The sequence below is a fragment of the Phascolarctos cinereus genome, unplaced genomic scaffold (genome assembly GCF_003287225.1).
Source record: "Phascolarctos cinereus isolate Bilbo 61053 unplaced genomic scaffold, phaCin_HiC Scaffold_4;HRSCAF=312, whole genome shotgun sequence".
NCBI classification, from domain to species: Eukaryota; Metazoa; Chordata; class Mammalia; order Diprotodontia; family Phascolarctidae; genus Phascolarctos; species Phascolarctos cinereus.
The window spans coordinates 716496253-716512595 of NW_027555847.1; the positions used below are offsets into that span (position 1 = coordinate 716496253).

At 42.4% G+C, this 16343-nt stretch overlaps 1 protein-coding gene and 1 pseudogene across 1 annotated transcript in view; one reads left to right on the forward strand and one right to left on the reverse strand.

Moving 5' to 3' along the window:
- TTC28 (tetratricopeptide repeat domain 28) overlaps positions 1-16343 on the reverse strand; it is a 677066-nt gene that overhangs the window by 326867 nt on the left and 333856 nt on the right.
- Positions 11595-16343, forward strand: part of LOC144457212 (X-linked retinitis pigmentosa GTPase regulator-like) — a 33222-nt pseudogene continuing 28473 nt past the window's right edge.

Below are 16343 nucleotides of genomic sequence, written 5' to 3' on the forward strand. Positions count from 1 at the left end.
CAAACATATCAAGACTCTAAAAATAAGAAATCCCATCATTAAAATGAAGAGGAGAATGGAAGGTTAAACGTTTTACAATCATGGAGACTGGCACTTAGAAATTCTGGGATCCCTCTACCGCCCCACCCTTCACCAGCAAGCTAAGTCCTCAGAGCAAGGCTAACACTTCTCCCTTAGAGTTCTAGGGGTAATCCTGAAGGGAGAAGGGGTGGGTTTCTAAAGCTATCACTCCAGCTCCCCACAGTGTACTTCCTGTATTGATTCATATATATCATATATATATATATATATATATATATATATATAATATATTCATATCTATCAGTCATCAGTTTAAATTGATGCCAGTAATCACAGCTGTCCCTGGGACACTGCTAAGATGCTGATGAAAACCTCCTATCCCTTGGACGTTCACAAAATCATCTTCTGGTAGACAGAAAGGAGAAGAAAGCCATTCTCCTCCTTCCTTCCACCCCTGTCTCCATGCCTTCTCATGGGCTTGGCTGGAACAGTTCTCTCCTCTAAGCTGAGAGACACTGGAATACTAGATTCTAACCTGGCTTGCTCTTTTATAGAAGATCCATCCTACACAGCTGGATTACATTAGTTTAATGCCTTTACTGATTGATTGATTAAATGGAGATGTTTTTCACCTGATAAAGGTATCAGGGCCAGTATTTAGAATAGATTGTTAGGGGATTGATTGACTCAGCTGATCCCCCCCCCTTACACATACCCACCTTTACAAAGGGAAACATTTATAATGAGAGGACAGAAGAGATTAGGCATGATAAAGCAGGCAGTCTCATTTGATAAAATTCAAAGGCTTATGCAAAAATAACATCAATGCACCTAGGTTTTTCAAAAAGGCTAACATTTGGGGGAAAACTTTTGATTAAATATCTCTGATAGAGAAAAAAAATCTAAATTCCATGTATTTCTTAAGCAACTACTACGTGCAAGGCCTATGCTGGGTGCCAGTGATAGGAAGACAAAAAGGAGCCAGCTGACAGTGTCTCAGGGGCTGAGGATTTGTACTTGGAGAACTACTACACAGTCAGCCAACCAGCACTTATGAAGTACTTCCTGTGTGCCAGGAACCCTGCTAAGCGCCGGGGGCCGAGGAAAGGCAGAAACAGGGCTCCAGCTCCCAAAGAGCTCCTGTTCTCATGAAGTCGGCACCACGCAAATAACAAAGGGAAGAGCGAAGGGACTAGCAGTGGAAAAGGCTCGGGAAGGCTCCCTGGCAAAGGGGGGATTGGGAGTCGAGTCTCGATGGAAGTCAGGGAAGTGAGAAGCAGAGGGGAGGAGGAAGAGCATTCAGGCTTGCGGCTAAGCCAGTGAACCCAGAGTCGGGAGGCAGGAGAGAGAGAGAGAGAGAGAGAGAGAGAGAGAGAGAGAGAGAGAGAGAGAGAGAGAGAGAGAGAGAGGAGGGAGAAAGAGAGAGGGAGAGAGAGGGAGGGGGAGGGAGGGAGGGAGAGAGAAGAGAGAAGAAGAGAGAGAGAGAGAGAGAGAGAGAGAGAGAGAGAGAGGGAGAGAGAGAGAGAGACAGGGATAGGGAGAGAGAGAGAGAGAGAGAGAGAGAGAGAGAGAGAGAGAGAGAGAGAGAGAGAGACAGAGAGAGAGAGAGAGAGAGAGAGAGAGAGAGAGAGAGAGAGAGAGGAGAGAGAGAGAGAGAGAGAGAGAGAGAGAGAGAGAGAGAGAGAGAGAGAGAGAGAGGTCAGACCTGGACTTTCGGGGCCAGATTCTGGGAATCATCTGCTCACAGACAATCACTGAACCTCAAGGAGCTGATGAGATCACCAATAAGATAACATACAGGAAGAAGAAAGGCAGGCCCAGGAGAGAAGGGGGGAGGCGTATAGTTATTAGACAAGATCCAGCAAATGAAACTGAGGCATGATCAAACAGGAAAACCAGAACAGCGATGTCACCAAAACCAGGAGAGAAGAAACTATTCAGGAGAAAAAAGTGCCCAACAGTGTCAAAGGCTACAGAGAATTTAAGAAGGATGAGAAGAGGCTGCTGGACTTTGGCAATTATGAGATCCCTGGTAGCTTTGGAGAGGAGTGAAAGTGCACAGGGCTTAGGAGCGAGTGAGAGAGCAGAAAATGGAGGCCCGCATAGTGGAGAGCTAAAAGCTTTCTCCAGGAATTGAGCCAAGAAGGGAAGGAGAAATATAGGAAGACAGCCCGAAGGGACGGCTGGATCGAGGTAGGGTCTTTTAAGGATGAGGAAGATCCAAGCATGTTTATAGGTAGCGAGAAGCAGCAGACTGGGAGACACTGAAGATGGGACACAGTGGACATGCCAGTGCTGAGCAGTCTAAAGAGAAGATGGGAGGGGATCAGATCACAGGCGAGTGCGGAAAGGCTTGCTTTGACAAGGAGGAGGAGCACTTCCTTGAAGAAAAGAGTGAAGGAAGGTATATGAGTGATGCCAAAAGAGGAGAAGGAGAGAAAGGGGAACTCTCAGTGAATGATCTCCATTATTATAAACAAGTAGGAAACAAGGCATCTTCTGAGAGCCTGGGAGGAGGGGAGCCATTGGAGGCTTAAGGAGCAATAGGAAAGTTTGGAGAAGGCAGCTGGGGTAAGTGAGATAGTGAACTGATTAGAGAAGCAGGAAAAAACCACCTCACTGCACCGAGAGCTCAGTGGAGATGCCATAGCACAGATCTGTGGTGGCCCCATTCAGCTGTTCTGTGATCTTCTCCTGCTCCATTCAAGAGCATAAGAATGAGGCAGATAATAAGAGTAATCCAAGGCTGGGGCTTGGCAAGGCATGGAGTGTCATTCTACTATATAAAGAATGACAAATATGAAGCATTCCGAGAAAGAGAAGACTTGTATAGCATGATGCAGAGTGAGGACAGTCAAGACAAAGCAGAAGGACAAAAACAGCCACACTAAACAGCCACAAAACTCAAGTCAGAAACAAAGGACAAAGGATATGGATGCCTCCGTATCATCAGCGTTAAAGCACACACCCTTTCTGTTAACAGTCAGTAAACTACCAACGAGATAAATGCCACTCGCTCTGTCATAAACGTCCTGCTGAACAGTGTTGCTTAACTGCTTCCAGGGAATATACTTTTTCTGTGCCAATGAGAAGTAAGTTTTGTTTGGGAAGTATCTGTTCAGTAAAAAAAATAAAATGAAATAATTTTCTTAAAGGAAATGTAGGGCTACAAATAGAGTATGGGAGAGAGGTCACAGAGCCACAGTTGGGGAGCCACCTTGATGGAAGTAATAGTTAAAGTCACGGGAGTGGATGACATTCTCATTTGAGTCTAGACAGAAGAAAAGAGAACAGCAAGTTGGTGTCAGAGCTAGGGGAAGGACACTGGTCTCCTGACTGCCAGGCAGCTCATCTTTGTATGATACCACATTTGATTACTTTTTCTAATAACAAGGTCTAAGGTATCGAGACCTCTAACAATGACATATTTTCAGTCTTTTCTGCATCACATTTGGAATCATTTCCTAGGAATTAGAGCTGGGATTGACATTTCTTGTTGTTGTGCAGTCGTTTCAGCTGAGTCCAACTCTTCGTGACCCCATTAGGGGTTTTCTTGGCAAAGATAATGGAGTGGTTGGCCATTTCCTTCTCCAGCTCATTTTACAGATGAGGAAACCGAGGCAAACAGGGTGAAGTGACTTGTCAGCTATTAAGTGTCTGAGGCCAGATGTGAACTCAGGAAGAGGAGCTTTCCTGATTCCACGCCCAAAGTTCTGTGCACAAGGGCGCCCCCTAGCTGCCCAGAATTGTCATATGATGACAATGATAATAAAAGCCAACATTTTTATAGCACTTCTGAGTCAGTAAGGAACTTTACACACCCTATTTCATTTGTGAGGCAGTGCTATTATTATCCCCATTAGAGACCATCTAATCAAATCACTTTTTTTTATAGGTGACAAAACAGAGGCCCTAGAGGTGCAGTGATCACATAACTCCTAAGTAGCAGAACCAGGATTTGAACTCAGATCCTCTAGTTCCTGAGGCAATGCCTTTTACATTCCACCATGTCCAAAGTCTCTCTCATTCCCTTCTCAAGTGTCCTCTTCTTACTGGAGAAAAGAAATGTCTTCTCCCTCGATGCTTTTTTTTTTCAAAGCAAAACTTAACTTTTAGCAAAGTGTGAGCTTCACTATATCTATTTCTTAATATGTGCTAATGAGTCACTTCTTGCCAAATGAAACTTCTTAATTCCAAACTAGCAAACATCATTTTCCAGTGATGTAAAATGACAAAGTACTCATTAGAAGGGACCAAATTTGAAGTCTCAGCTCTCATTAACTGGAAGTTAGTAGACTAACGATTAACAAGTCACATTACTTATTATACCAAAGGAAATGTCAAAACTGATTTATGCAAATACTATCGTCTAATACACAGGACCTGCAATCAAGGTATTCTGCAAAATGGCCACAGAAAGAAGATAAAACTGTTCCCGAGACCTAATAATGAAGAATATGTTGCTTGTTAGTCAGATTTTTTTTTTTTTTTACCATAGACTGGAACTGAAAAGTCTGGTGTAAACTGTCATGGCTGTGAGAATGAGAGACTTTATTTTGTGCTCACTGAGGAATATAACAGGCAGATATTCCCAGCAAGGAAGTCATGAGAGTTGAGTGGAGGGTATGAGACCTAAGTCAGAGGATTTGTGTTCAAGTTCAAGTTAAAAGCCATGTGACCTTGGGCAAGTCCTTCCACCTCAGGTTCCTTTTTGGTAAAAGGGGGACAATCATTCTTATGCTACCTAGCCCATAGGAGGGTTGTGAGGCTCAAATGAGACCAGGCACACAGAGTAGTTTGAAAGTATGTCTAGGAGGGGGCAGCTAAGTGGCACAGTGGATAGAGCTCCAGCCTTCGAGTCAGGAGGACCTAAGTTCAAATCCAGCCTCAGACACTTGACATTTACTAGCTGTGTGACCCTGGGCAAGTCACTTAACCTCAATTGCCTCACCAAAAAGCAAAAAAAAAAAGTGTCTAGGAGATTAGCCATGAAGGCAGAGTTCCACAAACATTTAGAAAATGCTCCAAATTGGGTTCTGATTTGGAAATCCAAGACAAAGTCACAAAGAGTCATCTTCCCAACCTGGACCAGTTTAGACAGATAGATCTTCTGACACTGGGGACTGAGGCTGGTCAGGAACACAAAGCAGGGCTTTGAGGCTCAGGGACTGAATGAAAAAGGACCTGCAGCTATGCATGAAGACAAGGAGAGGTCATGGGGCCCCACATAGAGTTCTAAATCTGCATAGAAACTAGGAAGAGGTGCCAATAGGCAACTCTGTTGCTCATACCCCACAGCTGGATCACATATCCATTTCTGACTGAAAAGGCAAAACGCACCTTGGGATAGTGGGCCAGGGCAAGAAGCAGCACCAGAAGTGAGCAGCAATTGTGTGGCTTTGAGTGGAACATCTCAGATCCAGGACACAGCCCAGTCTCAAGCCTGGCACAGCATAACCAGAGCAGGGAGCTCAGACCAACAGGGAGGCTACGGCTCTGCTTATTTTAATATGCAGAGCTTTCTAGCTGGCTGACAACGGCTAGATGCAGCAGGTCTACTGGAGCTCCAACCAGGGGCAATCCCGAAGCTGTGCTGTTTAAACACAAACCCAGGATAAGAGCCTGCAGGGCTGAAATCAAGAGGGCAGCATTCAGAATCTTCCCTAGATCAGACTGCTTTGGGCATACTGAAAACTCTCAAGTCCATCGTCTGAGCTGTCCCTGAGAACTGTGAATAACAGAACACTCAACACCAGAGAAAGCAACAGCAGGAGCCACGAGCAAACAAAAAAGCATGACCCAGACACTCTCTCCAGAAATGCACAGAATATTCCTGAGAACCAAAGTCAGAAAGTAAGGCTGAGCAAACAACTAAAAAAGGCACTCACTATAAAGGGAAGTCAGGAAATAAACCCATAATAAAACAATGACTCCAAAACTGTCTACAAGCAAAGTCACAAGACAAAACACAGCCTGGGAATAAGTTCAACTAGAGTTCCTAGAAGAAAGAAAACAAGAGTTTGTTTTCTTAGTTGAAAATTAATTCATAAAATCAATGAGAATCCTAAAGGAAAGAAATGGAAAATAAACGAGAGCTATGAATGAAATAATGTGAAACAGAATTAACAACTTGGCATAAGCAGTATAAAACCTCATCCAAGCAAGAGATTCCTGGAAAATCAGAATGAACCAACTAGAAGTTAATGGCTCCATGAGACAAGAAGACATACTAAAAGAAACTCAAAAGGATGGGAAAAAAATAGAATATAAGGTATCTGACCTGGAAAATAGGTAAAGGAGAGACCATTTAAGAATACTGGATTACTTAGAAGAAATGAAAAAAAGAAGAGCTTAGACATTATATTTCAAGAAATCATATAAGAAAACTTCCCAGATCTCTTAAAAACAGAGGCCAAAGAAAAAATAGAAAGAAACCACCAGTCACTTCTAGAAAAAAAAAGCCACATTGAATTAACAGATAAAGCTAAGCACTGGATTTTGGAGAGGCTTTGAGGGGAGGAATAAAAAGAAGACAATTTGAGTTCTACAAAAAGAAAGAGGAAAATCAAATTATTAGTATCCAAAGTCAAAAAGGTGAATTCACAACAAATGAAGAAATAAAGGAAATTACTGGAAACTATTTTTCCCAATCATGTGCAAAAAAACTGACTACCTCAATGAAATGGATGAATATTTACAAAAATGTAGAATGCTCAAATTAACAGAATATGAAAGAGGATTTAAATGACCCAATCTTAGAAAAAGAAACTGAACAAGCCATAAATGAGTGCCCCAAGTAAAAGGTGCCTGGATCATATGCATTTACAAAGAAATGCTATCAACATTTAAAGAATAATTAATTCTAATATCATATAAGGTATCTAAAAAAATGAGAAGAGAATGAGTCCTACCAAATTCCTTCTGTGCTACAAATAGGGTCTTGATATCTAAACCAGAAAAAGCCAAAACAGAGAAAAAAAGAACTATAGACTGATATCCCTAATGAATATTGATACAAAATTTTAGAATAAAATATTAACCAGAAGACTACAGAAGATACCAAAAATATTAGATAGTAGGGCCATGTTGGATTTGTGTCAAGAAAACAGTATTGGTTCAATATTAGGAAAACTATCAACATGATAGACAATATTAATAACAAGAACAACAAATGTCTTATAATTATATCAGTAGAGGAAGGGAAAGCTCTCAAAAAGACACAAACCCACAAATCCTGGTTTAAAAAAAAACCTAGAAAATGTAAAAATATTGGCTATTTCCTTAATGTAATAAGTGGTATCCAAGAGTCTGCATTATATGTAATGAGGATAAAATTATCACCATTGTTATTTGATAGAGTGAGCTAGATGACCTGGTCTGGCTTCAGATACTTACTAGCTGTATGTTTCTGGCTAAGTCACTTAACCTCTGTTTGCTTCAGTTTCCTCATCTGTAAAATGGGGATAATAATAGCACCTACCTTCCAGGGTTGTTGTGAGGATCAAATGAGATAATATTTGTAAAGCACACAGTACAGTGCCTGGCACATAGTAGGTGCTTAATGAATGCTTGTTTTAATTTTCATTTAATGATATAAGTGCTACAGTGATAGATAAGACAAGAAAAAAAAAGCCAAAGGAATAAATGTAGACAAAGGAGACAAAATCATTGCTTTTCTTTGCAGATGATATGATGGTGAACTTAAAAACACTATAAATATGAATTGAAATAATTAATAACTTTAACAGATTTGCATAATATAACATAAACCCACATAAACCATCAGCATTTCTGTATATTACCAACAAAACCCAAGAAGAAAAAGGGAGAAAGTGAAACTCCATTTACCATAACTATAGATTTTATAACCAGCCATAACTCTAGAGGACTCGTCATGAAATGTACTGTGCATCTCTAGACAATGAGGTGGCAGAATCTGGGCGCGAACTGTGACACTCTGAACATTTGTTACAAGGGATTTGTTTTTCTTTCTTTTTCACTGAGAGTCAGGATAGGAAACAGAAAAGGTAGGTTTTTGGTTCATGAAAAAAAAAATTAAAAACGAGGCCATATTGACTAACTTCTTCCTCTTCCTCACCTTCTTTCTTTTCTTTTTAGTGCTGACTTATGAAAAACATCAGGTACAAAGCACATCCTCTGACGCTTCTACTTTTCCAGCTTGTTTAAAAAACGTAAATAGAAGATGAATATGAAAGGTCAGCTAGATGGTGAAGTGGATAAAGCTCCAGGCCTGGAGTCAGGAAGACCTGAATTCAAATGTGACTTCAGACACTTACCAGCTGTGTGACCCTGGACAAATCACTTCACCCTGCTGGCCTCAGCGTCCTTATCTGTAAAATGAACTGGAGAAGGAAATGGAGAACCACTGTGGCATCTCTGCCAAGAAAGCCCCAAATGGGGTCACGGAGAGTTGGACAGGACTCAAAACAACTACCCAAGCAAACAAATAACATTGCCCTGGTATGACACTGTGACTCGGGATCTCACATCAACGGATAAACATCTGCTGAGTCAGAAACAAAGTCATAACAGCGCTGCAGCATTTCTTCTACCTTTGTCCGTCTCCTAATACGTTTTTTGGAGCTTGGAAGGTCTTGTGTTCACACAGTCTTTTCAAAGGTCAGTGAAACTTGGCACCTCACCTCTACAGGGAGGAGGCTGGACTAAACCGAGCTCGGAGTCCCTTCCAGCGTGGGCGTTCTCTTCTGTGGCCCAGATTCCTTCCCTCCTGCCTAGGCCTCTGCCCCAGTCGAGGCCCTCCTCTCCACTCCCCGGACTCTCACAAGCTCCTCACTGATGGTTTAGCAGCCACTCTCCTCTCTGTGACACATCCGTTGTCCTCAGAAAGGCCTGAGCAGACAGCACACCCCAGACCTTTGGGGGAATGCTTTGTACCAACTGTGACTCTTTCTAAAAGCTGATTCAGTTTGGCTAATTGCTATCAACCAATAATCCTGCAGGGAAGCCCACATCTGGAGATGTGGGAGCTAAACACTGTTAGAAAGAGGCCAGGCATTTAATCAGCCCTTCAGGACCAATTCTAAGTCCCAAGGGGCCGTGGTCCGGGAACCTGACTCATCATGGCCAGCGGCCGTTGGGCTACACCTTTGAGCTTGTGCCCCATGCGTCTCGCCTCTGCTTAGCTGGGTACCTGTGATCTCACCACAAACAAACACAAGGTACATGAAGGCAGACTTTGTTTTCCCTCCTCCTTTTCCTAATGCCTAGCATACAGCAGGTGCTTAATAAATGTTGTTGCACAAATCCTACCACCTTAAGGAAAGCAGGGCAGCAGCTGCCAATAGGCCTAAGGGCCGCACCAGCTTCTCTCCTGCTCATGAGACAGTCAGGAAGCAGCCCTTCTGGACTGGGACAAGGAGGCAGTGACTGTGGAACTGATGAGACAGAGAAGGAGGGAAGAGGTGGTGAGGCAGCTGAGACCTCTCTTTGGGGGGGTGCGGTGTGATGCCAGGGGTCTGTCCTTGCTAGTACCTTCCCCTCTGTGGCCTCTAGGCTGGGCCAGACCCTGAAAGTCTGGCCATGGTCTCTGAGGAAAACAGCACCCACCAGACTTGCAGCTGCCCTGGACAAAGGTCACAAGGCCAGGGACAAGTTAAACTCGGAACAACTACTTCTAATCGTTTCTCTATTTGCTTGGGCAGGCCTCTGTCTGAGGTTGAGAGCCCATATACTCTTACACTTCAAACATTCTATGATTCTAAATAAAATCTGTCCCAACTCAAACATTACTATGATTCTACTTTGAAAGAAAAAAGCCAGGAAAACCTTTTTCAGGTAACATGAAAATTAATCTCTACATGGCTTATAAGAGCCATAATTTAATTGATTTATACAGTGAATATGTTAAACTACTATGTGCCAATTAATTAGGGGAACTTGTATGCAATGCCTGATTAAAATGTTCATGTTCATTTTATAATGAAGTGAAAACATAGTTCTTCCAAAATTAATCTTGAAAATATTTTATATTCTGCAAAGATTTGGTCTTTAAAAACCTTATTCTAACAAATTTAAATATTTATTTCATTAACAAAACTCACAAATATTATTTTGTTCATCTTACTAAAAACAACGTACAACAAATAAAACAGCACCTAGTATTTTCTCTAAGCAACAACTAAATTGGTTTAAAATTGTCATTTGATTACCTAATTAACTCTGATCAAGATTGGGCAAAGCAGAATAAATTCAACTTGTAATTCATCTCTGGTCATTTGTGTACTGCTTAAAATTCAAATTTAATAATTCACTTTGCATAGGTCAAATTAAATGTAAATTTCATGGTAAGATTCATACCACAATCCTGCCATAAAACTGAATCTGAGGAGCATGTCACATTTACATAATGAATTGTTGCTCAATCTAGAGGTGGATCATGAAGACAATCTAGAAAACGGAAGTTAACTATGATAGTAAAGGAAGTGAGAATGAAGGAAAAAATGACTATCAAGTATGTTTGGGAAATTAATACACACTCGGATCTAGACTAAAACTTCTAGTGGACCCAAGGGAGGAAATTCCACACGCCTCAATCTGTGCTACTGGAGAGTCAGGGCATTTTGGAAGAAAAGTAAAGGAGGTAGAAATATTGGCTTTCTGACACCACGGACTTTGCAGAGGGAGCTCAGAATTGTAAAAATAATAAAGAATGGAAAGCAAAAGCGCATCATGGAAATGCCACCCACAACATACACTGATCACTAAGAGAGAAGGATTCACGGCTCCAAACGTACCATCGTCCCTCAAGAATCTCCGAAAAGGAGTAAGAAGGAGGTGAGACCAGATCGGGGGGAGCTTAGACAAGCTGAAGGTACTGCTGACAGTAAAAGCGAAACAGGCTCTTTGCCCATTTGCCCAATTCCAAAAGATGATTTTGACAGAGCACAGGTTAAGTCCTTACCGTAAGACTCCAAGAATGGTGCATTAGAGAGGAATCAAGTCTTAATTTAGAACATCTAAGAACGTCCAGTGGAGCCTTTTTGGATCACAGCAGTGTTTTCACGGAACTACATACCAGACGTAACTGTTCCACAGTTTTCAAGTCTTCACTTAGTGTTTTTAAAAAGACATCAAGCTCCTGTCTAATTTGGGTCGTGATTTGGAAGGTCAGTTTGGCAGTTTTCCTTCTTTCTTCCTTCTCGCTTTTTGGTGGTAAACTTTGAAAGTTGGGGGAGAGGGAAGAGAAAGAATCATCTTTCACTCAACAGTATCATCAGTATTATTATTAGTAATAAACACTTATGTTTATAGAGCACTTTACATTTACAAAATGCTTCACATTTCACATTTGAAGAACACAACTCCCCTGTGAGGAAGGCAGGGAATGTGGTATAATTAGCCCCATTTTTTATAAAGGAAATTGAGCATAAGACAAGTGGCTGAAGGTATCATGTGATGCCCTTCTGAAATCTCCTGAGAATCAGAGAAGAGCTTGCATCTGCAAGCCTGTGATCACCTCTTTGACAATGTTACTCCAGCTGATGTTGGAAAACAACTTGAGGAGAAAGGGTCTGGGCCAGGATTTTACCGGGATGGGGAAAGTCCTCTCGAGGGTGAGTGATCTCTCTTCCAGTCTTGGTACAAAGTTGCCAAAGGCACGGAGAGCTTCAAATTTGTCCAAAGGCCCATAATTACTGGACAGTCATAGCCAACCACCACCCTTGGATGCATGACATCGATGTGCAGAGGCAGTGAGTCCTTCCCAACCATGAATCTTGGTTGGCTCTGTGGTCCCTGGCTAACTGCTCCAGTGTGAGGTCTCACAAAAGAACTCAGTAATTTGGGGTATGAGAATCACAGCCTGTGGGGTTTGCAGGGGCTTCAGCTTATCTAGTCCAGTTGTTCATTTGTGAGGTAGTTAGAGTATGTGATGGTTAGGATCTGTATTTGACAGTTGACGAAATGAGATCATCGGGAGAAAAGTAACTCACCTATACCACAAAGCATATGTAATTTTATCCCATTCAATTTATCCAGTGCAATACACGTATATTAAGCACCTACTCTATGCAATAACAATAACTGCCATTTATATAGCATAAGGTGTGCAAAACATTCTTATGTGATATTCACAATAACCCTGTGAGGTAGATATTATTATGTCCATTTTACAGGTCAGGAAACTGAAGCTTAGAGAGGTGAAGTAACTTGCCTAGGCTCCCAGAGCTAGTAAATGCTTAGGGTGGGATCTGATCTCAGGTCTCCCAATCAATCAATCAATCCACAAATCTTTATTAAGCACCTATCATGAAAGACACAGAAAGACAAAAACAGAGTAGTCCTGGTCCTTAAGAAACTTATTTACTTATACTTTGTGCTCTCTTTTTTTTTGTTTGTTTCTTCTTTCTCGTGGTTCCTCCCATTGGTTCTAATTCTTCTTTACAACATGACTAATATGAAAATATGTTTAATAGGAATGTATATCTAGAGCCTACATCAGATTTCACATCGTCTTGGGGATGGGGAAGGGGAAGGACGGGGAGAAAATTTGGAACTCAAAATCTTATGGAAGTGAATGTTGAAAACTAAAAATAAATCAATGCATTAAAAAAAAAAGAAACTCATGCTTAACTGATGAAACAGCATTAATTTTTCTATTGGGCATTTAAAAATCTCCCTGAGCTGGCACTTTCTCCCCTTTCTTTTCTCTTTCTCTCCCACAGTGCCCCATCTCCCAACTCTGTGCCTTTCCACTGGCTGTTCCTGAGGCCAGGCATGCCATCCCTTCTCAGTTCTGTATCCTGGTCTCCTTGGCTTTTTTAATGGCTCATGCCCCACTTTCTGCAGGAGATCTTTTCCAGTGCCTTCCTCTGGGAAGCTCCCTCCCCTCTCCCCTTTGTATTTTCTCTGCCATAAGAATGAGAGCTCCCTACAGCCAATAACTATTTTTCTTTTCCTTTCTTTGAATGAATGACCTGACTCTCCCATCTCTAATCCTGGAGACATAAGGCCTCAGAGCCAAGGTCTCAAGGCCACATGGAGCACCAGAAGCAGGCCAGGAGCGAGGCTGTGTGAGCCAAGTGGGCACAAAGAACCAGAGGAAGAGACAGACCAGAGCTGGCACTGATCCCTTTCTCGAGAGTGCCCTGATCATCAGCTTCTTCTGCTCAGTGACCAAGAAAAAGATGCTTCATCATCTCTTGAGGCAAAGAGTTGGCTGGCAGGAGCAGCCTGGGCATTTGCCATCCTCAAAGTGCCCAGCGCCTTCAGCACTGGGTTGCACATCTATGTTGGCAGGCAGCAGAAAAGTAAGCTCTGTGACTCTCCCGGCCAACCCTCACTACACGGACAGACGTGCCTGTGGCTGCCTTGTGACAACCAGCTCCCTGCTGGCTGACATTTCTCAGCCTCCACCTTCTTCCCTTTCTGAAAATCTGAGCAACCTTTGCCTTGCACCTTTTATGGCATCTTTTCTCTTCCCTCTGATGGTACTGGAAATCAGAAGAGGCAGGCTCTCGTCACCACTGCCTTGGCAAGGGTACTTCTTCTTCATGGACGTCTTAGGTTTTCTCATTTGTCTAGTGCCCTCACTGGATTTTGATTAGATTGTTTCTAAGATCCCACTGACCTCTAATGTTAGATGTTCTAACATCCTTTTGAGGTCTAGCATCCAATCTATGCTTTTAAGTTTTTTATTGGGGTAGAAAAATGAATCTCCTCATTCCCCATAAGAATGTCAGAGGGAGAGTTTTTCTATTCCACTGGCTTCAAAAAGGTACATTATTATATCTTGTGGAGCCAGGAATGAAGAACCAAAGTGAGTATTTCTTTTTAGGGTAAGAATAGCAAGAGAAATGATTGAACTTTTGCTCAACAGAGTTTGGTTTTAATACCTTACTGCAACAAGACACATAAAATAACTTGAGCCAGCTGGTCTCAATATCACAGGAACTGAAATTAAAAAGAAAAACTCCGAGTGGCCACAAACATTTGGAATCACAAAAGAAAACATCTTACAAGGGCCAATAAAATGCTAGTTAACAGAACTTCCAAACCTAGACTCAAAAAACACCTCACACAGTGGGGGGAGGGAAAAAGGAACTACCTCCCAAATACTAATAATCACCTCCTAAAAACACTTACCCAGTGTGTGGGACGGTGGAATTCCAAAGTAGTGAGGCATCACCTCCTCCCCCCGCGGCTCCTGGCTGCCCACCCCTTGGCTCTCCCAAGGCCCCGAGGCGCTCTCAATGACCTTGGCTAGATCTGCCCTGGTTTGCTCAGAGCCCAAAACTCTAGTCCAAAGAGGGTCTGAGGGTTTGGTGACACTATTCATCCTAGTTCTTATTTGTAAGAGAAAACCTCATCCCAAAGACAGTGGTGCTCTGCATACACCAGTGAGCCTTATTTCCCTGGAACCGGATCTCACTTCCAAATACTGGTGCTGGGGAACAGGGAAAACTTCAGAGCCCCAAAGGCTGGTTTTCTTGTCTAAAAACAACAAATCCAAGAATGATACAAGTCAGATCAGCGGTCTGTGCCTCTGCCTTGAGTCAGAATTATATTCAATTATCCTAAACAGTTAAGATGTTGGAGATGTTCTCAAGTCTAAAAATAGCATTCTCTGTCTCTCCTTCCCTCGGGGTGTGTGATGTGTGTGTGATGTGTGTGTAAGTATGTGTGTGTGAGAGAGAGAGAGAGAGAGTGTGTGTGTGAGAATATATGTGTGATGAGTGTGTGATGTGTATGAGAGAATGTGTGTGTGTGAGAGACAGAGAGAGTGTGTGTGTGTGAGTATATGTGTGATAAGTGTGTGATGTGTGTGAGAGAATGTGTGTGTGAGAGAGAGTGTGAGTGTGAGAGAGAGTGTGTGTGTGATTATATGTGTGATAAGTGTGTGATAAGTGTGTGATGTGTGTGAGAGAATGTGTGTGTGAGAGACAGAGAGAGAGTGTGTGTGTGTGTGAGTATATGTGTGATAAGTGTGTGATGTGTGTGAGAGAGAGAATGTGTGTGTGAGAGAGAATGTGTGTGTGAGAATATGTGATGTGTGTGATGTGTGAGAGAATGTGTGTGTGAGACAGAGAGTGTGTGTGTGTGTGAGTATATGTGTGATAAGTGTGTGATGTGTGTGAGAGAGAGAATGTGTGTGTGTGAGAGTGTGTGTGAGTGTGAGAGTGTGTGTGTGAGAGTGAGAGAGTGTGTGTGTGAGTATATGTGTGATTGTGTGTGTGTGAGAGCATACGGTTGATCAGTAGTAGCGCGTGCCTCAGTGGAGGCTTATGAACGACAGTACTAGAAAGCTCTCAGAGATATTCCCAGAGCCCTTCCAGTGATGGGCAGGAGCCCTCTGGGGACCTGGCTTGTGAATGTTAGTGGGTGCTGGGGAAGTGAACCCAGGGGCCATACTAAATGTAAACTATAACTGTTTTGGGTGATCAGAAATGGGACAGTGTGATTTGAGCACTGTTTCCCTCTTCAGGGAGTTTATGGTGGGATTGGGGGATACAGAATGTCTAATAATAGGAGGCATTCTGAAGAGGGAGACAGAACTAACTGGGGAAGGAGGAGATAAGGGAGGGCTGTGAGGAGGTGACATCCAAATTGAGTCTTAAAGAAACAGAAGGCTTCTGAGAGGCAGAAGTAAGGAATGGAACTCCCCCCAGGTATGCAGAATTTCCAGCCTATCTTAGTTTGGAGGATGCCTGTGTCATTAATTCCAGTTGCCTGTTTATAATCACGAGCACTAGATGGCTAATTCCAGGCCTGGTCATCTCCAGTTGTTAGAAAGTTCTTTGGTAATAGTGAGAGTTCTTTGTTACACCTGGTCCCCTAACTCTAACCTACTATAACCTTTAAATGTTTAAAGAGTATGATCAGCTATCTTCTCCCTGTCCCAAGCTTTGTCTTCTTCTTGTCAAAAACCCCTAGTTCCTTTAACTGATTCTCATATTGATGGTGATAATGTAGATGACATCTGTACAACTTAAACTTTCTGGCTTGATGATAATAACACCAAAATAAAATAAAAGTAAATAGAGGCAAGGAGGCAGCTTAGAGTAGCAAGCAAGTAGCTCGGAATCAGTGGCTAGAATACTGCGTTTGTAGTGAGGAAGACCTGGTTTCAAATCCTACTTCTGACATTTACTAGCTCCGACCCAGGGCAAGACATTTCAAATTGCTTTGAAGTTCACGTGACTCCTCAATATTTAATTCTCTGTCTCTGAATACTCAATGCCTAGCAAAGTGCCTGTTACACAACAGCACTGCATAAATGCTTATCGATTAACTGATGCAGAATAACAGACGAGCTATACTGGCGGAGGGGAAGGAATCAGCAT